Source organism: Tenrec ecaudatus, chromosome 2 (assembly GCF_050624435.1).
Source record: "Tenrec ecaudatus isolate mTenEca1 chromosome 2, mTenEca1.hap1, whole genome shotgun sequence".
NCBI lineage: Eukaryota > Metazoa > Chordata > Mammalia > Afrosoricida > Tenrecidae > Tenrec > Tenrec ecaudatus.
The window spans coordinates 123,644,638-123,669,080 of NC_134531.1; the positions used below are offsets into that span (position 1 = coordinate 123,644,638).

The 24,443-nt window shown below is 39.0% G+C and overlaps 1 non-coding gene across 1 annotated transcript; it reads left to right on the forward strand.

Annotated features, from left to right (window-relative positions):
• Window positions 1-11,024: 11,024 nt before the first annotated feature.
• On the forward strand, window positions 11,025-11,188 carry LOC142442149 (U1 spliceosomal RNA). The gene has a single exon (XR_012783383.1). It is a non-coding gene; the product is annotated as a U1 spliceosomal RNA (small nuclear RNA).
• The last annotated feature ends 13,255 nt before the right edge of the window (window positions 11,189-24,443 follow it).

Below are 24,443 nucleotides of genomic sequence, written 5' to 3' on the forward strand. Positions count from 1 at the left end.
ATAGCTCTGCTCTAAATTTTACATCTTTCTGACTATTTCAGGTTTGTGGAGACAAGTACCATGGAGATAATCAGCCGGATAGAATGTTTCTGAGAGGCACAAAAGAATAAAGCTTCAATTTGTTGGCCGCTGGAGATCACCTTGCAGAGGAGTCTAGGGGAGGAGATGAGCCAGTCAAGGTGCGATGTAGCACCGATGAAAAATACAACTTTCCTCTACTTCCTAAATGCTTCCTCCCCCCGACCCTCCCACTATCATGATCCGAATTCTACCTTGAAAGTCTGGCGAGACCAGAGGATGTACACTGGTACAGATAGGAACTGGAAACACAGTGAATCCAGGGCGGATGATCCCTTCAGAACCAGCAGTGTAAGTGGCGATACTGGGAGGGTAGAGGGTGAGTGGGTTGGAAAGAGGGAACTGATTACAAGGATCTGCATGTGACCTCCTCCCTGGGGGACAGACAACAGAAAAGTGGGTGAAGGGACACAGGGCAAGATATGACAAAATAATAATTTATAAATTATTAAGGGTGCATGAGGGAGGGGGGAGGGGGGAGAGCGGGGAAAAATGAGGACCTGATGCCAGGGGCTTAAGTTGAGAGCAAATGTTTTGAGAATGATGAGGGCAATGAATGTACAGATGTGCTTTACACAAGTGATGTATGTATGGATTGTGATAAGAGTTGTATGAGCCCCTAATAAAATGATTTAAAAAAAATAAAGTTTCAAGAGTACATCTCACTCCCTCTCATTTGATATCTTCCAGAACTCAGTGATTAAAATAATACCATCAGACAAGTTTCCAGTAAACCTCAAAAACTGTTCTAATTAAGTCATTTCAAACAACAATTTTATTCCAAACATATGTGCAACCTAATGTGTTTTTAAATTAATTTTCCTTTGCTGTTCTGTGAAAAATAGAAATATTTCATTATTGAAAATGTCAATTTTTTAAATGAAAATATTAGACACCAGAATTGTGATAAGAAAGTAAATTCCCTGATTATTAAAATTTGCATGAGGAATACATGTTATGTAAATATTAAACAACAAAAAACATACAAGGCAAAATGAGGCTTAACATCCAAAACAATAGAAGTCTTAATTTATAAACATTTAAAACTCAAAAGCGGACTAGAGAGAAGGAAGAAATCTGAACATTCTACTTTCTTATGGCATTTACCTTCTTCAAAAATATTAGTTTAATTTGATAATATTCTCCCTTCAAATGGAGTTAAAAGATGATTTTCATTCTCCCTTTGCCTTATTTAAACATTTTTATTCAAACTCAGTTTACTTTTTTTGCTACAATACAATAGAGAAAAGAAACTGCATTCATAAATATTTCAGCCAAGGAAAACCTATCAGGCAATTCCACTGTTACATGAAATTGTTGTGAATTGGAATCAACTAAGTGCGGCCAACAACAACAATCTTAGTGACAAGTTTTAGTTCTTACATGTAAGAACGAAAGATATTCTTAGATACATATTTTGTTTCATATCTTTAAACAGAGTTTTTGCTTTGTTTTATTTATATCTGTATAATGTCCTTCACATATAGTATCTGTTTTAGTGTTGCATTGAGTGAGAACTTCTTCAGATTTTTAACGAGTTTAATATTCAGATATGGAGCCAATTTTTAAAATGATAAGATTTGAAATGACTACCAATTATTTCTCTAAATTGGTAATATATGTTCTTTTACTGAGATAGCCCTACTCTAAGGTATCATTGATTATCTAGAGAATCATTTCACTGATTCCCTGGGCTTCCAACTCCCATCTGCACCAGTGTACAACCTCTGCTCTATCCAGACTTGCAAGGTAGAATTCAGATCATGGTAGTGGGGGGTGGGGGGGTGAGGAGGGGAGAGGAAGCATTTAGGAACTGGAGGAAAGCCGTATTTTTCATCGGTGCTACGTCGCACCCTGACTGACTCATCTCCTCCCCTAGACCCCTCTGTGAGGGAATCTCCAGTGGCTGACAAATGGGCTTTGGGTCTCCACTCTGCACTTCCCTCTTCATTCACTATGGTAAGATTTTTTTTTATGATGCCTTATACCTGATCCCTTTGACATCTCGTGATCGCACAGGCTGGTGTGCTTCTTCCACGTGGGCTTTGTTGCTTCTGAGCTAGATGGCCACTTGTTCACCTTCAAGCCTCTAAGACCCTAGACACTATCTCTTTTGATAGCCGGGCACCATCAGCTTTTGTTCCATGTACAATTTGCATGGGAGCACAATGAAGTGTGCTGGGACTCTACTTTTCTCCAGGACATCAGGGTTTGTTAGGCTTCCCACAGTTGAATGTCTTGGCATAGTCAATAAAACACAAGGAAACATCTTTCTGGTTTTCTCTCTTTTCAGCCTACAGCCATCTGACATTAGCAATAATTAATATCTGTTGTTCCATTTTCCTCTTCTGAATCTGTCCTGAACACTGTCGATGCACCTGCTGCAACTGTTGTTGGAAATATTTGTCAAAATTTTACTTGCTGATGGTATCAATGATATTATTATAAAAATTTGAGCATTCTATTGAGTCACCATTCTTTTTCATTTTTTCATTTTATAAGTAATTTTGCTGGGGGCTCTTACAGCTATTATAACAATCCACACATCCATTGTGTCAAGAACATTTTACATTGTCACCATCCTTTTCAAAACATTTCATTTCTACTTGAGCCCTTGGTATCATCCCCTCATTTCCCCCTCCCTCACCCTCCCACCTTCATGAACCCTTGATACATTATAAATTATTATTTTCATATCTTACACCATCCACTGCCTCCCTTCACCCATGTTTCTGTTTGTTCATCACCCTGTGTGTGTGTGTGCATGTGGGGGGTTACATGTCAATCCTTGCTATCAGTTTCCCCTTTCTCCACCTCCCCCCACCTTCCCTCTGTTCTCAATAATGGAGTACTCCCATTATTGTCCCTGAAAGGTTTATCTGTCGTGCATTCCATGTGCCATGAACTCTAACTGTTTTGTGTCTTTGATCCCTGATACCTGATCCTGTTGACACCTCTTGATCTCACAGGCTAGTGTGCTTCTAGCATGTGGACTTTATTGCTTCCCAGCTAAATGGCTGCTTGTTTATATTCAAGTCTTTAAGTACTATATCTTTTGGTAGCCAGGTACCAACCGCTTTCTTCACCACATTTGCTCATGCATCCATTTTGTCTTCAGCCATCCTGTCAGGAAGGTGAACACTACAGAATGACAGGTTATTAGAACAAAGTGTTCTAGTATTGAGGGAGTGCTAGAGTAAAGGCCCCAATGTCCACTGCTACCTTAATACTTAACATAAAAATATATGCACATAGACCTATATCCCTAGGATTATATATTAATATATTCACATATACACATGTCTGTATTATACCTCTATAAATGCCATTTGCTTCCTAGTTCTTTCCTCTTTTTCCTTTTACTTACTTCCTGTCCCACTATTATATTCCACCTTCATTCAGCTCTCAGTAATTCCTCTTGGCTACATTGCACTTGATCAAACCCCACCAGGCATTCTACTCCCGCCTCGCCATCAAGTTTAGATCTCTTGTTGATCCTTTGTCCCTGGGTTTGTTGGATCTCCCTTCCTTTCCCCCACCTCTCCCTCTGAGTCACCTTTCTTTGAAATGTGTGCAAATAATATTCCCTTCCAGAAATTTGGTCAAGTAGTTGTCTTTCACATGCCCTGGCATTGACCAGCGAGTATTTCCAGTGCATCTTCAACTTTCTGAAATATTTCGATCGATATTCCATCAATTCTGGAGACTTTTTTGGCTAATGTTGTTCAGTGCAGTTTGAACTTTTTCCTTAAGGAAAAGCTACTACCTGTAATGGTGGAATGTCGACTAGCTCTTTTTGGTACAGTGGATGAGTGTATTCTTTCCATCTTCTTTGGACGCTTCCTGTAAAGTTCAATATTTTGCTCACAGAATATTTCAAAATTGCAACTTAGGACTTTGCTTTTCAAGCTTGCCTTTAAAATGTTCTACTTGGACCTCTGATTTCTTCATCTTGTCCATTTGCTGTAGCTACTCCATGACTAAGGGCAACTTTCGGTGTCTGCTCTGACATCCACTTTGATCTTTGTTTTCTTTCCTGTCTTTTAAATGACACGTTCCTTTCTACTTTGAATGACATTCTTGATGTGCTTCCGTGACTCATTGGGTCTTCTATCATTACTGTTTAATGCAGCAAATATGTTGTTGAAATGCTTTGAAATTCATGTGATATAGGCTCAAGGTCATATTTCAGCTCTCATGGACTTTGAAAATTTTTCTTCAGATTACATATGGACAACTGAGTCTTTTCCACAATCAGCATCTGCTCTGGTTTCAGCTGCTGATATGCAGCTTTTCTGACATCTCTTCCCACAGATGTTGGTTTTACAAAATTCTACATGTGGTCCCATGCTTCATTTCTATGACTTAGTCTACATTTTCCTAGTACCGTTCCTCCCCCAGCCCCCTAATTTTGCATTCCAAGCCTCAATATTTTCAATGCATGTTCTATCAATTTCTAGTTGAAAATGTAGTTAGAATTGTTCAATTTATTCATCAATAGCTTTTATATTTGGTGTATAAATTTGATTAATAGTTGTTTGATTGGATTTCCTTGATGGCAGATATATATAATCCTATCACAGAAAACATTGCACTTCCTAATTAAGTTTGCAATACCTTTTAACAATGAATGCATGCCATTCCTCTTTATTGTATTGTTTCTGGCAGAGTAAATCTTATGATTTCTGATACCAGTCAATTTCAACTCACTAATGCCTGGGCTATCAATCTTTACATGTTCCATTCCATTTTTAATCACTTCCAATTTTCCTAGATTCATACTTAGCACATTCCAAGTTCTGATCATTTGCAATTTCTTGCAGCTGTTTCCTCTAACTTGAGTCAGGCTGCATCAGCAAATGAAGATTCCAAATGCTTTACTCCCACAGCCTTTCCAGACTCATGTCACCATGATGGACTCCACGCTGAGACATCAGCTTCCCCTCTGTCCCATTTTGAGTGCCCTCCAACCTCAGAGGCCCAATCTCTAGCACTATGTCCAACAATCTTCTTCTTCTAGTCAGTAGTCTTCCGTGACGAAATCTCAAAGCTCTGCGTAAGATCCCCAGAGGCTCCTTGCTGCAAGGAGCTGAGTCCCTCTTTGTCTATTTTTAGTCTGGAATGCCCGCTGCCCAGTTCACTTTGAGTGACCATGCTGGCATTTGACACACCGGTGGCATCACTTCTAGCATCACGGCAACACACAGGCACACAACCTGACAGACAAGTGATGGTTCTGACTCACAGGGACCCTGTAAGCTGGAGTATAAATTGTCCTGTACGTGCCCAAGGCTTCAAGTCTCCAGCAGAATGCCCCATCTCTCTCGGAACTGAATATATATAGCAAAAAAAAAAAGTGGCACGTGAGGTAGATGTGTTGGTGTGTGTTTATTTATTCATTTTACCACATGAAGAATTTAAATATATGCAGTTTCTGTTAAGAAAATGAGCAATTTTATGCAAGGAGGTAAGAAAGGAGAATTGATATCTTGCACTTTAAAAATATTACTTTTCCCACGATAATGGCGAATAGAAGACTGAAGAAGTTCGCGTCATGCATCCACACATTATGGTTCAATGTGAGATAGAATAGCAAGTTAACAGCAGAGCGTTTTGAAGAAGAAGCCCCCAAAGAAATCTATTAGTCTGTAACTTACACTCTTAAAGTTCTTTTCATGTCTTATACTGTAGATTTGAGATCTGTCATCTGTGTGGCATGAATTGAATTATGAGTTTTAAGAAAATTATGAAGTGTTACCATTTTAACTGTTGATCATTGATCCATGAAAACATTAATAATCCATGCTTTTATTTTCTCTATTTTTAATTGTCTTACATATAGAATTTTTATTTCTAAAATCAAACTGCTGTTCAAGTCTGTGTCAGGAACTATTTGTAACTCAAATTATCAGGAATGGTAATAGGATAGATGGTGTTAAATAAGGCTCATGTCTGGCCCACCTTCTAATTATGTTCAAAAATAGTAACTAGGCATCAAGTCTATAAATACTAACATTGTTTTCTTTGGAGACATGCTTCAAGATGGAAATAGACAGTTTTACATAAGCCCCTCCAGTATTTCATTTCAGCCACTTAGAGGTGTGTATTTGCAGCACATGTGCCCTTGACAAGCTCTTGAGGCTGCTGCTCCAATCTAAGCCAAATGCGCAACAGGATTGATGCTGAAGTTAAAGTAAAATTCATCTATGTTCAAAACGTTTCAAAAAATAATTTATCCTCTATCCTAAGTTATAAACTAAGGGTCCAAATACATCAATTATCTCAATTTTATGCTAGCCTCAAAGCGCTTTGTAAGATTGATGGTCAGAGCCCATATCCTTATGACCTCAGTGTCTCTCTCAGAAATGGGATGGTCGTCTTTGGATCCAAACACACTTCTGTGCAAAGCGTTTAATTACAGATGACAATGCTGCCCCCTGGGCATATGCTGGTTTCAATATATGGATTACTCTTTGTTCACTCCTCTTTTCAGAATAGCGGCCAGGATACTTTTTTAAAAGGTAACTAGATTTAGGCCCCCCCCCCCCGCTCTATTAACCCCCCAAACTGTACTGTTGCTCTTGGAATAAACATCAAACTTTGTATGGTTTCTGCCAGGCCCTTAACAATCTGGCCTCCTGCCTTTGACTACAGATTATACAAGAGATCAGAGGCCCTTTCGTTTCCCAAACACACAACATTCTCCCTTACTTCAAAGACTCTTCACTGGCTTACACATCCTGAAATGCTTTTCTACTGTCTGCTTGATGAATTCCTGCCAACCTGTGGGTTTTAAAATGTGTAAACAAAAGATTCAATCAGGGAAATTCTGGGTTCCTAAATAGAGAAATCCATAGTACTTCTATCTTGGAAGAACTGATAAAAGTAATTCTTCCTCAACAATTATCTTACACTGTCAACTTCCAGGTATCTGTGATAACTTTTCTGAAATTGTCAGGTTGGGCATGTATTTTAAGAGTATGAATTGGAGAGGGCAGAAGTCAAGTCACGTGTCAATTGACAGTCAATGGCTCTCATGTGTGTGAGATATTTGACAAAAGAGGGAGTTATTGAATGGAGAAGCCAAGAGAAGACACTACCCAATTTTCATATATGATTATTTTATGGTATAATGCCACTGTAGGGCACAGATCATTGTAGAAATATTGATGAAACCCTTAAGTCCCTCCCTCCTTGCCTCCATTGCCAAGTTTAAAAAGAAAACTCACCATAGTGGCAATTAAGACTCACAAGGACCCGATAGGATAGGACAGCATCAGCCGTGTGGGCTTCTCAGACTGTAATTTTTTATGAGTGCAGAATATTTCACATGCTTCCAGTAGAGAGGGTGGAGGCTTGTAAATGGGGACCTTGCTGTTGGGAGCCCATCCTGTAACCCACAACGTCACCGGAACTCCCAGACATTTAACCAACTGTCTGCCATGGCACAAATTTTGACTTACAGCGACTCGATAGGACAGGGGAGAACTGTTCTTGCAGGTTTGGACACTGTAGTTCATGTAGAGACTAGAGAGCCTGGTCTTCCTCCCGCGGAGCAGCTGGTGGTTTGGAAAGGCCGCCCTTAAATGTTAGCAGGCCAGCATGTCCCCAGGGCTTCATAAGTAATAGTTATATAAAGTTCTTATGTTCAATAAACTGAGTTGACATATTCAAGAGTGTACCACTTGTGTTCTTTATTAACATAGTTGCTAAAATTATGGCTTAATAAATTGTGTGGGGTTGTTTTTCATGGTGGATCCATTAGTTCAGCTAATTTAATCACTATTATTTACTCCAACACATGTAAACTTTATGAAAGTGACTTTGTTATATTAGTAATATTATTGCATTTTCCTGAAGCTAACAAAAAATCATAAGAACAGGAGAATGGAAAATATTACTCAAGATTAAGATCTAAGTATTCATTCATATAGTTACGGAATTTGTTTTGGAAGACGTCCACTACATTAAAGTAAAAAGGAAATTACCTGAGAAAATCTTAAAGCTATTAAATGAGATTTTAAAAAGAACTGCAAAATCATGGCACCCAAAATCACCTTGGACTTTTCTCTTTGTCTCGGGCGCATGTCACTCCTGTGTCAGTCATGGAACATCATTTGTGTATATTGAAAACTCTCCTTGGATTGTGTAAGTAAAAGAACACTGGAGATGCTGTCCTCAAAAGAAAATAATGACAATAAAATTTGTGATCTCTAACTGAAGATGATCCAGATAATTGCTACACTGTTTCCACGAAGTAAACATGTTATTATACTCCTACTTCTTTTAATAAATTCAATACCTTTATGTTTACTAGCTATTGCACTTTTACAGTGTTCATCTGGCTATATATTCTTCTGCTTGAAATTCAGAGCTTGAAAGGATTTCTCATAGATGTCAGACATTTTCAACAACATGTGACTGACATAAATTCTCATAATATAATGATACTTCCTTCACACAAAATAACTTGTAAAATTATCTGTTTCACTGTACAAAGAGGTGAGGTTACAATTTTTCTTATAAGCTTAAGTAATTGGCTACTAAGCCACTCAAGAGCTGTGCACAATAAATGTAAAATTATGCACTACCTTCTGCCTTCCAGTCCATCAGATACACAGCGGCTCTATATAAGGTGACCAGATTTTAACATTGGTAAAGCGGGACACCATTGACTGGGGCGGGGTGGGGAGGTGTTCTTGATCAAAAATTTGGTATATATGGAACAACAAAAATTTTCATAGAACGCAAAAGTAGTATTGTAATATATTTTTAAAATTTCAACATAAGTAAAATTTACAAATATAATACATCAAAATTATGTATAGTATTATTTTATTCTTTGGCATATTTCTCATTTGAGTGGATTTTTTTTTAGTAGATTGCTGTCAAGAAATTTTTTACAAGAATTTGTTAAATTATATTTCACACATAAAATGGCTTTTAATGTCTCAACACTTAATTGTGACTTTTCTGATGTCCACACTTTATTTACCGTTAAAAAAAACGTGTTCAGTCGCAGCATTAGTTCCTGGTAAGGACAGCGTGCATTCCACAAGTTTTAGTGCATTATTGTATGGAACATGGTTTGTTTCAAAATGATGAAGTATTTCTAACCGTTTGTTCTCTATTGTGGTTTCTGCTGATGCCCAAGATTTAACCTTTTCCTTATCAATATATTTTGTTAATAATGATACCTCATTAAAAAGATCATTTTTGGAATAATTTACTATATTAGAAATTTTGAGTAATATGATTGAATGATTTTTGCACATCATTCCAATTAAGTTCTTGTTTTATTGTAACCCAATGAAAATGTTCAATATCATTGTAATGTAACGTCCTCTCTTCTAAATAATCTATGCAGTTACTATAGAACTTTTAAACGCAATTCATAATATCTGCACAATTTATTGCACCTTGTTCTTCTAGCTGGCTTATACTATTATGGATAGTTAACAGAAGAAAATTATTTTCTAACTGCTCTTGACACTGAAATTTTAAATTATTAACTTCATTTGCTACTCTGATTACCGAAATTTTGTCACCTTCAGTAAGTTTTATAGCATTTTGAAAAAGAGTTGCTTGATTGAGTACAAACTAGCCAAATTTTTGAAGATTCTTTTTCAAAAAACTATTCTGAAATTCTATGACATTTATCCTGTGATAGAAAGTAGAATTTCAAAGTATCGTATATTTTCAAAATTCTTTCTACAGCTGGCGAAAGAGCTAACCCGCGCGTTTTACTGTATCCAAGTATTTTCTAATATTCGACCTCCGCAATTTCACAAAATTCTTTAAGCATTTCAACGCACACAGCGTATATATAGAAATGAGAATATATTTTAATAACAATATTTTCCACATCTACAGGCAACAAATCAGCAGTTATTTGAATGGCGTTATGCATTATGTATATTCCCTTCCCGTTCTCCCGCCATTCCCCAGCTTGTCGTGCATTCTTTCCAAAAATCGGGACTTTTTAAAATCGCCACGGGACGCGGGACAATTTGTTAAAAATCGGGACTGTTCCGCCAAAAGTGGGACATCTGATCACCTTAGATTAGAGTCTGATCACCTAACCACTGTGCCATCAGGACTCTTGATTAGTGCATTCGGGGACTAAGAAAGAAAGAGACTTAAAGAAGGAAAGGAGGCTTTCAAAGAATCACTTGAGTGAGAAAACAGATTTTAAAATATATGTATACACGAGGATATTATAAATAAATTAAACAAAATTTAAAACTGTATTACTGTGATATGCCATACTCCATCATCAAATATAATCATATGATTTCTTTGAAATATAGAGAAAATATTTTCTCCACTCTTTACTGTTATTTTATTATTTATTTATTTATTTTAAACATTTTATTAGGGGCTCATACAACTCTTATCACAATCCATACGTATACATACATCAGTTGTATAAAGCACATCTGTACATTCTTTTCCCTAATCATTTTCTTTTTTTACATTTTATTAAAATCTATTTGTTTCCATATTAAATCTAATTTATTAAAATTTTATTTAGATCTATCAATCATAGAAGAACAAAGAAGACAAGCTGTGCCCCTAGTAGCTTTCACACTGAGAGAGATGTTTGTGTAGATGCACATCATTAGTTATGCCCTGGCTATATTACACACAATCTGCATGTGGAGATTGGCTATAAAGGGAAAGGTGTGAATAATGAAGATGAGATTTAGTAACATAAATAACTGTACAAGAATGGACAGTTCTACTCTGTCATATGGAGCCTAGTCTGTCATACAGAGTTACAAGTGGTAATCAACTTGAGGCCATACAACAACATCATCCCCTGCCATTTACTGATCAACTTTTTGCCTAGGTATTGACAGTGGTTGTCAGAACCAATGACACCAAGCACTAATGGACATAAAATAAAGTTTACATTCATAAATTGCAAAAAGATTCCCCAAGGAATACTTACCTGGCAGGGGAGATGCCGTGATCACGAAGGTGGTTTTCCCAGGGCGAGGCTTATCCATTGCACTCCAGATGTGCTGACCCCTGCGATTTCCCCAAATGTGGGAAACTCGACTGCATAATTTGTGGTAGTGGGGGATTGTGTTCGCGCTCTCCTCTGGAAAAAAAAAAAAGATTCCCCAAGGAGAAGCACTGGTAACATTGGCTGTGACAGAGGATAAGAGGGGGACAACAAGTGTATCACTCAGCCATACATGACCAAGATGTATATTTCTGTTTGTGGATCTCTTTACCAGATGGGTAGTAGGTGGAAAAGAGGCTTTCTACTTCTGTAGAAATCTCTGAAATCCCCAGAAGCAATTCTACCCCGTCCTCCAGAGTCACTGTGAGTTTTCCCAGATGGATAGTGGCTTACCCTTGTAGAAACAAAAAAAATAATGGAAATGTTTAAAGCACTTCTGAAGGGGATCATACCCACGCTTAGGCATTGGCTGTCTATCCAGAGAAACAATATGAGGGTTTGTTGTGAAATTTCCCCAGGACACCAATCAAGCATCAGGACTCACATGGGGATTTCACCTTTCTTGAAAGCTAAAATCTATTGGAAAGACAATGAAGATAAACCATACTTTGAAAATGATACTGGAAACATTGTTTAGGAAACTCATTGAACCTAGGACTGGGTACTTCCCTTTGTCCTGCTCAAAATCATAACTGCCCTGAGAAGTGAGTTCAATTTGATTGGCAGTTGACAGGTCATTCCTTAAGTGAATGGGTGGCATAAGAAATTATGACATGGGAATTTTAATTAACATTTAAATATCAGGAACTAGTATGCTAGCTTGGAAATGTTTTCCCTTATTAACGATTATGTTTCCAGTTGGGTATTGTTTCTTACAGAAACCCTACTGCGCAACTCTGAGCAAAGCAGCAAGTTCCTGTTGAAAGCCTGGGGACCCAGGAACCCAGACATTAATTTTCACACCGGAGGACACGTCCTTTTAATGTTTTCTTCCTTAAGTTTAGTCAACTCCCTGGTACATTACACCCGAGTGAAGAGAGCTGCCCTGGGAGAAGAAGAAAAGGACCAACCCCATCGTTGCTACATTGGAGGAGTGATTCTATATGAATATCCTGATACGGGACCATTCTTGTGCATTTACTCATGCCATTCAATCTCAAACTTTCATTTATTTAGGTAGAGCAACAATGTGAAATAGTTCTTGGTTTTAATCTCTACTTTGCACGGGAAAAGGCACATGTCCCTGAGAAGGGTCTCATTGGCATTGTGCAGATGCCCAAAGCCTCAAAGGATGATTTTGATTGCGGTGATTTTCCTTTTGTCTGTCATAACTGACACCCCTTGACCTGGTGAATAAGAAGAGAGATTTTGTCAAGCAAGAGCTACTCTGTCTTCTTGAATATTATTGTCATTAAGTGCCATCAATTTGGTTTGGACAGCAGTGGTTCTTAAATTTCCTAATGCCATGTTGTGGTGACCCCCACCCATAAAATTATTTTCATTGCTACTTCAAAATGTAATTTTGCCACTGTTGTGAATTGTAATGTCAATATCTGATATGCAGGATGGATTTTCATCATTACAAATGGAACATTAGAGCACAGTGATGATTCACAAAAACATATTGTGAAATATTTATTTCTAATTACAAATAAATGAAATTTTGTCTTCAAGCATGGTATAGCATGGGTCACAGTCTTCACACTGGGTACTTGTATGTGGGCATATCGGCATGTGGGCGGACCCACCTGGATATGGATAGAGGAGCGGTGTCTTGGTTCCTAAGCCCATCAGAAATAGGTGTTTTCCGTTGGTCTTAGGTGGCCCCTGTGAAAAGGTTTGCTGGACCCACAAAGGGTCGGGACCCACAAGTTGAGAACCGCTGCTCCACAGAGTGGAAGACTGCCAAATCCCTTGCCGCTCTGACCATTGTGGTTAAGTTTGAACCCCCTGCTGCCATGGTTATGTCCATCCACGTCTACAAGGGCCATCCTCTTTTGCACTGCCAGTCAACCTTGTGAAGGATGATGCCCCTCTCCATGTCCTGGTTTCTCCTGATAAAATGTCCCAAGTAAATGAGACAAAGTCTTGCTAACCTTGCTTCCAAGGATAATTCTGACTGTCCTAAAGAGAATTGTTTGTTGTTCTGGAAGTCCATGGTCCTTTCAATATTCTTCAAGAGAACCATAATTTGAACGCATTGATTCTTCTTGTTGCAGGTGCCATCTGGCCCATAGTGACCCAATGAACAATAGAAGAAAACACTGCATGGTGCTGTGCCATTTTCACAATTGTCCCTGTATGCTTGAGCCCATTGTTGGAACCATTGTGTCAATCTTCTCATTGAGGGCCTTCCTCTTTTCCGATGCCCTTTCACTTTAGCAAGCATGATGTCCTTCCCCTGGGACTGGGTTTTCCTGCCAATATCTCAAAATTATGTAATATGAAGTCTTCCCATCCTTGTCATGAAAGAACACTTTGGCCTTACTTCTTCCAAGACAAGTCTTTGTCCTTTTAGCAGTCCATGTTACTCAATGTGTTTCACTAGTCCCACTGTTCAAATGCATTGATTCTTCTCTGGTCTTCCTTGTTCAATGTCTACCTTTCATGCATATAAGAAAATTGAACATGCTCTGGTGTTAGTCTGGGTAGACTAGAGAAACGAATCCACAGAAACTCAAATGTATATACGAGAGAGCTTTATATAAAGGGTAAGTGTACATTAAGAAAGCACTCCAACCCAGTGCTGCCCAGGTCCTTAAGCCCGACATTAGCCCACATCTTTGACACTGGTCTACAAAGTTACCCTCAACCTCACAAAACACACACAGTGATGCCGACTGCAGGAGGAAACCCAAATCAGTGAGTGTGTAAGCATCTCAGCCCTGGCAGGGGTCTCCACCCGGCTGCTTCAGCACCCAGGGCTGCATCAGTGTAGGTCCCTGTGGTTTCTCCTCAGGGATGTCTTGCAGGAAATGAGCGTTGCAAGCTGAAACAGGGAACTGGCTAAGGCAGCTACACCCTAGTCTTGCCATCAGAGAGCAAGAAACCTGAGGACTAGCAAGGCGAGGTTCACTGAGCCATTTATATCTCTGGCGCTCCATTAATGCCACGTGTTTATCAAGCAGGTTGGTACAATAAACCTTAATTATCTCAATCCACCCCTTGTCAACTTGGCACCTGTATACAATTCTTTAGCCTAACAATTGCAGTTAAGTAACACCTACCCCTTAATCCTATAATCCTATGAATATATTCTCCCACCTATGAAAGTTTGTAAGCCAACCATTTCTTGCTTTTACCCACCACTCCCCCCTCCAATCTCAGGTATCAAATTTATAGACTGCCCACTTACATCAACTCAGTTCTCTGAGAAGACAATCATATTTTTCAACATGAAGAGTCTTCATTCCAGTTGGAAACTTGTGAAGTCTGCATCCACAAGCAAAGTCAAATCCGGACGGACCATCTGTAAAGTCAGTAACAATATGCACCAGTTCACAGGCTCAAAAATCTCCAGCTGGCCGGTTCTAGTCAACTCAATGTGGACTGCCTCAGTCAGCCTCCACAGGGTGCCCATTGGTCGCCTTGCCTTTAGACCTTGGGCTCTCACTAATACTCAACAAGCCTAGCCCCCCTGTGCTGGGTCATGAACTTTAAACCAGTCAACACGCTCTCATTTTTTTTTTCCCCTGTAAGCCAAGTCCACAGTGGTCAGTGGCCAAACTCAATCTGTCTCTTTATTGCTGCATTTCTCCACTTTCACTCAACAAGTAGATCCAGGTGGTCACCTAGCAAGCATCTCAGCCTGCCCACAGGCTCCCTTTAACATTCAGTCCTAGAGGGGAGTTTCCTTCATGGTTCCAGGTTTTTTCTAGCTTCTGACAAAGACTACTGGTTCCTTAGTACTCCAAAGCCCTGGGTGGGGCATATATTTTTTCAAAGTTTCTTTACAGGCATGGCCTAAACCCATCTAAAGACCAAATTTTAATGACTGAAGCAAATTGAGTTACAAACTTTCTATTTTCCTACTTCCCATATTTTCCAGAAAAACAACCAAGTAAATAGTGTGGCTTTAGCTGACCTCTGGCATGATTTGTTTCTCCAGTACCCCACTCCCAAGGTACCAGAATGTGTCAGTCTGGGTACTTTAGAGCAACAAATCCACAGAAACTCATGTATAAGGGAGAGGTTTATATAAAAGTTATTTGATCATCAAGAAAGCATCCCAACCCAGTGCTGTCCAAGTTCACAAGTCCAACATTAACCCCTATGTCCAGCACCAATCCACAAAGTCCTCCTCCAGCTCACAAAGCAGACGCAATGACACCAACTGCAGGAAGAAAGCCAAATCAGTGAATGTTTAAACATCTCAGCACTGGCAGGGGTTCCACGTGGCTGCTTCAGCACCCAGGGCTGCATCGGGGTAGGTCCCTGTGGCTTCTCCTTGGAGATGTCTTGCAAGAAGTGAGCCTTGCAAGCTCAAGCTTGGAACTGCTAATGCAGCTGCACCCTAGTCAGACCATCACAAAACAAGAGACCCGAGAACTTGAAAGGTGAGGCTCACTGAGCCATTTATCCCTCCGCCCTTTAATTAACTCCATTTGTGTTTATCGGCCAGGTTGGCACAATAAACTAACTCAGTCACCTTGCCTTTAGACCATGGGCTCTCCCCAATACTCAACAAGCCTAGCCCCTCGTGCTAAGCCATGAACTTTAGACTAGTCAACCCGCTCTCATCTTCTTCTTTTTTTTCCTGTAAGCCAAGTCTACAGGACTCAGTGGCCAAACTCAACCTGTCTTTTTACTGCTGCATTTCTCCCTCTTCCACTCAACAAGTAGATCCAGATGGTCACCTAGCAAGCACTTCAGCCTGCTCACAGGCTCCCTTTAATTTTCAGTCCCAGAGAGGAGTTTTCTTCATGGTTCCACGTTTTTTCCAGCTTCTAACAAAGACCACTGGTTCCTGAGTACTCCATAGCACTGAATGGGGCATATCTTTACAAAGTTTTCTTTGCAGGCATATCTAAAAATCAAATTTTAATGGCTGAAAGCAAGTGGGCTTATAAGCTTTCTATTTTCATAGTCCCAATAAACATTTCTATAAATCATATCTATAATAAGCAGAAGAAATCAGTATAAACAAAAATAGAATCAGATACTAAACTCAATTCTTAAAACAGTCAAGTTCAATCCTTATTTAGCTTATCTAAATCCTTATCTAAACTATTGTATTGATATAACAATATGGGATTAGGTCTCTGAGAGCATTAAACCAGATCCAGGCTTTGTCAGGCATTTTGACCTTCTGTCAGCCATTTTCCTTAAGCAGCATGGTTTCTGAGAAATTCAAATGGTGATTTCTACCGCTGAGCTCAAAATATACATTAATCACATTCATTTTTGGCATTTTAAACAGGAATAATCAAAGACTACAACCAAACAAAATAATCAAAACTTTAACTTCCCATATTCTTTCCAAGAACCAACCGAGTAAACAGTGTGGCTTTATCTGACCTCTGGCTGGACAAAGGAAAACGACCATGAGGGAGCGGTCGAACAAACACTACTCTATATCTTATGATTTGTTTCCCCGGTACCCCATTCCCAAGGTACCATAATGAGTTAGTTTAGGCAGACTAGAGAAACAAATCCACACAAACTCCTATGTATATAACAGAGTTTTATATAAAGGGTAAGTGTACATTAAGAAAGCATCCCAACCCAGTGCTGCCCAAACCCCTAACTTCAACATTAGGCCATATATCTGACACCAATCTATAAAGCCCTCTTCAATCTCACAAAAGAAATGCAATGATGCCGACTGCAGGAGGAAACCCGAATCAGTGAGCATGTAGGCATCTCAGCACTGGCAGGGGTCTCCACACCACTGCTCCAGCACCCAGGGCTGCATCGGGGTAGGTCCTTGTGGCTTCTCCTCAGGGATGTCTTACAGGAAATGAGCTTTGTTAACTGAAGCAGGAACTGGCTAAGGCAGCTGCATCCTCGTCTGACCATCAGAGAGCAAGAGACCTGAGAACTAGAAAGGCGAAGCTCACTGAACCATTTATCTCTCCGGCCTTCAATCCATCCCACGTGTGTTCATCTGCTAGGTTGGCACAACAAACCTTAACTATCTCATATGGGTTGGGTCTGTAACATCTTCATTTTCAGTACTCTAAAGATGTCTTGTGCAAGGTCTTGAGGTTTGGCCATTGCCTTCCATCTTTTAATCTCTTGACTACTACTTCCGTGAAAATTCATTGTGAATCTTAATTCATTATCTCCCTTATTCAATGTCCAACTTTCATTTCACATGCATTTTTCCCCCACTAGGTGAGCATTGAGCAACTGACTCTGACTTAGCGCACTCATAGTATCACCTGGGAAAGTTCTCTCTGGTCACAGTGATTTTTTTTCCCCATAAAAGCAGTTTCTCTTAAACCTCATTGTTTGGGATGGCCAATTTAAGAGAACAGCATGTGACTGTGAAATTTTGTTCCTGCTCAGGAAAAATGCCGCAGAAACTGTTGAGATGTTGAACAAAGCTAATAAGGGAAAAATTCAATTGTATGAATGGGTATCTCATTTCAAAAAATGTGAAATATTGATGGATGACAAACCTTTATCTGGATGTTTGTCAAACAGAGGAAAATGTTGAAAAAATTCATGCCCTTGTGCTCAAAGGCTGGTGACAAACCACAGAAGAGATGGGGAGTTATCTGGAATAACTTGGAGCTCTGTTGAGGCAATTTTCACAGACGATTTGGGAATGAGAAGGGTCACTGTGACATGTGTGCCTCAGGTTCTGACTGACCAGGAAGAAATTGTCCAGTGGAAGCATGCCGTGCTTTCAAAGAACAGCTCTGAGAGACCTAGACTACCCCCCTCCCCCCGAGGTGATTACTAGTAATCCGACATGGTGCTATCCTAAGGACCATGAAAGCAAACATCAGTCAAGTCAGTGGGAAACGCCATTGTTACCTCGCCCAAAAAGCTCAAGTTGATGCTTTTTTTTTTCTTTTAAAGATGGGGCATATTGGATTTGGAGTTTGTTCCACCAGGCCAGACTGTGAATCGAGCTTTCTATTTTGAGGTTCTGAGAAGATTGGGTAACAGTGCGAGACAAAAAAGACCTGATTTGTGGTAGACAAGTGACTGGTTTTGCCACCATGACAAGCACCTGCTCTCACAGTCATCTCAGTGTGCCTGTTTGGACAAAAAACAAACAAACAAACAAACAGCATGCCTCTCTTGCCCCGCATACCTTATTCACCTGACCTCACTCTGCAACTTCTTTTTGTTTTCATGAATGCAAAGGGACATAAAACGACAGCAAGTTGGTGAGTTAGAAAAGGCGTAGAAAAAAATGAGAGAGGTGCTGTGAGCCATCCAAACAGATAAGTTGTAAAAATGTTTCCAAGAATGGAACCACAGAATCGACAAATATATTAAGTGTATTGGAGAGTATTTTGAAGGTGATAAGGTTGTTTTATTAGAAAATTTAAGTACATCACTTTGAAAAAAAATTGTACTCTCACAGTGTCCCAGGTGAAAGCAAACTGTCACCATGAACCATTGCCTGGCTTTACCCCCGTGGGCTTCAGGCACTGAAGTGGGTTGCACAGTGGAAAAAAAATTGTGGTTTGTGTATGTGTGTGTGTGTGTGTGTGTGTGTGTGTGTATGCTACCTCAGTGTCATTGGTATTGATTCTTTAGAAAACCCAGCCGGGCATCGTCACACACATGTATTTGGGTTGGGGACATCTTAGTCCTAAAAAGTGACATATTTGTTTTTTTGGATTTTGTGCAGCAGATTCACCCAATGCAATATACCTTTTGCTTTTGGACTGCAGATTTTGTGAGCACTGACTGTGGATTCAAGTTATCTTCAGTAAAGCATAGCTTGCCTGTGATATTAATGGTATTGTCCAGTGATTTCTATATTCTTTCGGTCACTTTTCTTTGGAATGGGTACAAATATGGATTACTTCTTGGATACCAGTGTTCAAAACATATTCATATTCTCCTTTCTACCTCTGTCTCAGGAATTGACTTATTCATGACAATATGTCTGAATCACCCACATTTTGAGGACAAACTAAATTTATTTGGTAAAACACATCAGTTAAGGGCACTGCCATTCTCATTTGAGAAAATTTTTTTCTGCACCACCCCCACCCATATGGTGATGGAGAACCATCTAAATAGTATCAGCCTTTTTATTTTTAATTCATACCATTTGTATAAAGAATATGTGGAGTCAGAGTGATGAGTCAACACAAATTTGTGTGTTATACTAGAAAAATAGCCTGAATATGACAAGTCGAGTTATTCAATCTGTCACCCCTGAATTCCCTGTTATTACCATATGAAGATTACAAAATATAGCAGACTTCACCCATCAAATTGGCATTCCTCTATTTGACTCTTATATTTATTATGTGCAAAAGAGCCACATATTTCTGTGGATTTATGGTTGGGTGTGATGGGCTTTATCTAAAAATATATTTGGGAGAGACCCTGTGGTACTGCATAGAATGTTAACAGATGAACGTCCTATTTTTTGTTTACTTTCAATTTAGACCTAATTTAAATGTACTTTCGGTTTGTCTAATCAATACCAGATTGGTAGTATCTCAAATATCTTGAGTGATTTATCATCTATTGAAGCGCACATTATTTTTAAGTACAAATCAAAACTTCAGAGAATTTCAAATTACATGACACATACACATATACAACGTCTGTCAATCCTGTCACAGTCAAAACATTGCCAGCTGTTTCTTAGATGATATCTAGTGGCGATTAAAATAGCACCAGTAATGTTAGCTAGAGCTAGGTACAGAAAACATTTTATCTGGTTAAAGCAGAAACTATATTTAGCTGGTTGGGCTTCATATGAGAAAAGCAGATGCTTTTCAAGATTAGTCCCTGGTGCCATTGGGTCTATTTGTACGTGGAGCGAACGCAATGGAACTTGTGTGCGCCTGATGTCTGCCCTGCCCAACTTAAGACGCCTGCGCAGTGGTCTCTGAGTAGCACTTGTAGACCGTCATTTCAACAGAAGACTAAAATCTTTCCAATTATATCAAAAATCCCTTTAAAAATGAGCTCTTTTGTCAGACTTTGGAGCCCTGAGTTAATGAACACCGCACTTAACACTGTTCTATAAGGTTTTTTAATATACTCACATGTGCTATGATTTTCTAGGGAGAATGCATCACACCGTAAAATCATTTATCTATTGAACTTTGCCAGCTACCCACTATTAGGAAGCTAATTTCTTTATTTGGGATTCCAGCAAAATTGGGAGAAAGGAAATATTAAAATGACGTTTAGTATGTGTTGAGCTCATCGATGAATTTATCATGAGGAAAATTCAAAATTATGTTAGACACTATCTTTCACAGTCTAATGTATTTATTTTTATGCATGGTGTGTGTAAACACTATTCCTTTTAGTCCGTAAGCACTTCGACGTTATTCATGCAGAGCTCCTTTTTCCCGGGAGCGTAGATCGGGGTAATGTTGCATGCAGCACCCTTAGTGAACTGCTGTTCTAAATCCCATTTACCACATGCTTGTCTGGAGATACTATATTTCTCATGCGTGGAAATCTCTAGCACTATCAGTTTCCCTATAATTCCTATAATCCCGCATCTAAGAAACCTCTGTGATTAACTATTCCAATCACTCTCTCAGAATCTACGTGGGTCATGGAACAATTTAGGACACATGGTGGCACTAAAAGGTTTCTTGCCTTCACCAGTTGAAGGTAATGGGGCAAGATGATCTACATTAACCTAAATTCTCCTCTCTGTTGAGCTAACAAGGATTTTGTTTGAGACTGAGATTGACACCTGGTGAGAGGATCAAGCAAAGCTAAAATAGCAAAGCAGGGGATTTCATTCCACCCATCTCTTTTTCAGTGGCTTTTCAATTTTTTCCCCCAGCCAATCATGCTCTCTGGAACAAATGGGCTCTATTCTTTATTATTCAGGGCTTCCTACTGAAATATATGCTTCTGAAAGGCACCAAATCCACCTCCCTGATGCTCCATCAATCTTTATGCACTATCTTCAATCCCCCAATTAAATGACAGTAAATATTAAAAATATATATATTATCATGAGGGAAGAAAAATAATTTAATAAGCGAAGACATGAAAAACAGAATAATCACAATGGACTTAATAGACAGAAGAAGACAAAACCTAAATTCTTTTAGAGAGACAGGCATAAGAAGAGCAAGGCCATTTTCCCTGACAACCAAAAGAAAACACCCTTCTGCCCTTATAAGACGGGTGAAAAATGCCCCTGTGGGTTTCCGAGACTGTCATTCTTTGCAGGAGTACAAAGTCTCATTTTTCCTGCAGAGAGGATGGTGGCTTCTAACTTCTGACCTTGTGGTTAGCAACCCAACATATAGCCACTACACCATTAGGAACCATGAAAAGCTCAAGACTTTAAGGAACCTAATAGACAAAAATTAGAATGAGCTTTATAGCCCAGAAGAATTTATCTAAAGTTCTGGGGGACAATAAGAATTAGGATTCTTGAACTGTGACAATCACAGAACAGCTACACAGAACTCAGAGACCATATTTAGAGTTAAGTGATTTATTAGAGAAGGAGCAGATGACAAAATGTGATCAGAACCAACTTGAATACAACCGGAACAAGTCAGGCTCCGACTGAGACCAAGATCATTTGATGGCTTCCCCAAGTTGGAGCGTGTGACGCAGTCTTTGTCACAGGACAGCTGTTTCTGATCAGGATGATTCCGTCAAAACGTTCTAAGCTATTTTCCTAGACAGGCTCTTCTCTAGGCTGTGCAAGCCTCCTCTCAGCCATGACCCATCCCCTGTCAACCCCTGAGAACAAGTCCCCTCTAGGCCAAGTGTGCCTATAGGCCTTCACCTCCCACTGTTGACCTCTCCACAGCTAACTGGTAGTTTATTCAGCTCTCTTAGTTGCTTTCTGAATGGCAGCTGTCTGATATCACCAACAACTCTGCTACGAAGCCTCTTCTGGGTTCCTCATGGTCGCCAATGTTTAAAGCCTTTGACCCTTGTGATAGCTCTTTGAGAAAGGTCCTTGTTTTCTCTCTCTCTGCTTCTCTTCTCATCCTTGTCAACAATCTCCGATTGGTTGACTACTTATATAAACAGATTCATTGTCAAGTTCCAAGTACTGACACCCCAGCAGATCGAATTAACTTTATCGGTGCACAAGTCATACGATTTGAATAGTGAACTAAGACATTTCTGTAACATGCGCAAGATAGACACATCACAGGGTAGAAGTGGCTCATGACTGCAAACATTATCATTAGCGATATCAAGTTGTCTCAGCTTACCCACGACATGGCAACCAGCCTGGAAAAAGCAGAAAAGAACCTGGGAGCCCCTGAGCACTTTCTCCAAAGAACTAGGACAAAGGTAAATCTTCAGAGCTTAAAGTAGATTTTTCTCAAGCTTTAAAAAAAAAAACATGACCATAGCAAAGGGGTACATAAAGGTACTGGTTCACTACATCCCAACACCCCCACAATGAAAGAATTATTTTCTAGTGAAACTAAGAGACCCAGGGGACCAAATATTTATATACAATATATGTACTGGTCTGTGGAAGAACCTAAAATTATTATAGTGACACAAACTAAACCAGTGTTCCTTGAACTCCAATGCACACATGGATCACCTGGGATCTTGCTAAAATAGTGATTTGGATTCATTAGATCGGAACTGTGGCCTGAAAGTCAAGTTTTCTAAAAATTCTACATCTCTGCTAGATCAATGCATAGATTATACGTTAACGGGAAAAGCACTATACTCATATGCATAATGTTGTTGGTTTAAAAAAATTTTTTAAACCTAAACTGAAGGGGTAAACAAAAATCATCAGTTATTTTGAGGAAGATTTATATGTAAAAGATGGAGTCTAAAGCAGTTATGGGGGTTAGGGTGTCCAAAAATAAGTAAATATAATATATATTTCATATAAATTTATATATTTGTATATATATAAATTATAGAGAAACCAAATTTGTCCATGACAATAGAACAGGATTCCAGAAAACAAAAGAAAAATCAGATTAATAATATAATTCTAGAAATTAAAAATATGTGAGAAAATATATCAGTGGAAGGAGTGGTACATATAGTCAATTGCTTAGAATCAAAAGCAAAAAGTCAATCGCTTACAACCAATTTTGACTCATAGCTACTGTACAGGACAGGGTAGGGCTGCGCTTGTGAGTTTCTGAGAATATAGCTCTATGGGGGTAGAAAGCCGCCTTGTCTTTCACAGTCAGAGCTGGTTGGTCATTTTAAACTGCTGACCTGTGGTTAGGAGCCCAAAGCATAACCACTGTACTACCAGGACTCCTAACCTCTTAGAGAGCAGAGAAAAAAACAAAAAGCTAAAATTGAGGGGAAAATGGTTAAGAAATTTCGGATAAATGCAAGAGAACCAACATCTGAAAGTAGTAGTTTTGATAAGAGAAAACTGCGAAAGAAATAATATGACTGTTTATTGTAAATGAGAGTGGTGAGCACTGAGTCCCACTCCCAAGACTTGCTATTTGACTTGATTTGGTATTTGTTGAGCTATTAATTGAATTATTTTATCCAATTCATTGTCCTCTCCTGCAGATGGGAAACTTCTGATGTTGCTTCTAAGGCGGCACTACATTTGCATCTGTCCACTAAAATGGAAATTTCAGTCATAATGAAATGAAAATGATTTCAATCTGATGTTTTTTGTCCCTTTCACTGACCACAAGTAGTTATTAAGCTTCCCTACCTTGAAGGCAGTGTGCTTACTTTACATAATTGCAAATTGATTGTGTGAACATTTTCAATAAAGCCTTAGGTCATATATTGCTTCACAGGCTGATCCAATTAAATGTGGATTTCTTTGAAGAATGCTCTTTAAAGAAATAGTTTATGAAGTCGTTGTTAGAGATTTGTTATTACCTCAGCAGGAAAGAAAGAAAATATCACAGTGGACGTGTGAAGAAGCTTTGAAACTTGGTTGTGATCATAGAGTGGCAAAGGCAACTGGAAGAAATGATGAAGTCAAAGAGCTGAACAGAACATATCAAATTGCACCATGAAAAGACAAATATTAGAATGAAATGTGCAAAAAGTTGGAAAACCAAGGAGGAAGAGCATGCTAAGCATATACAAAACTGAAAGGACTCAAGAAAAATTTTAAACCTGGATTTAAACTCAAAGATTCTATAGGAAAAATATTGTATGATGCAGGAAGCATCCAAAGAAGACGGAGAGATGGATTTCATAGTCACCGGTCAGCACTGCATCATTTCATAGAAAGCATAGTTGCAAAAACTAATAGTAATGAAGAAAGAAGTCTGAAAATGTTAGC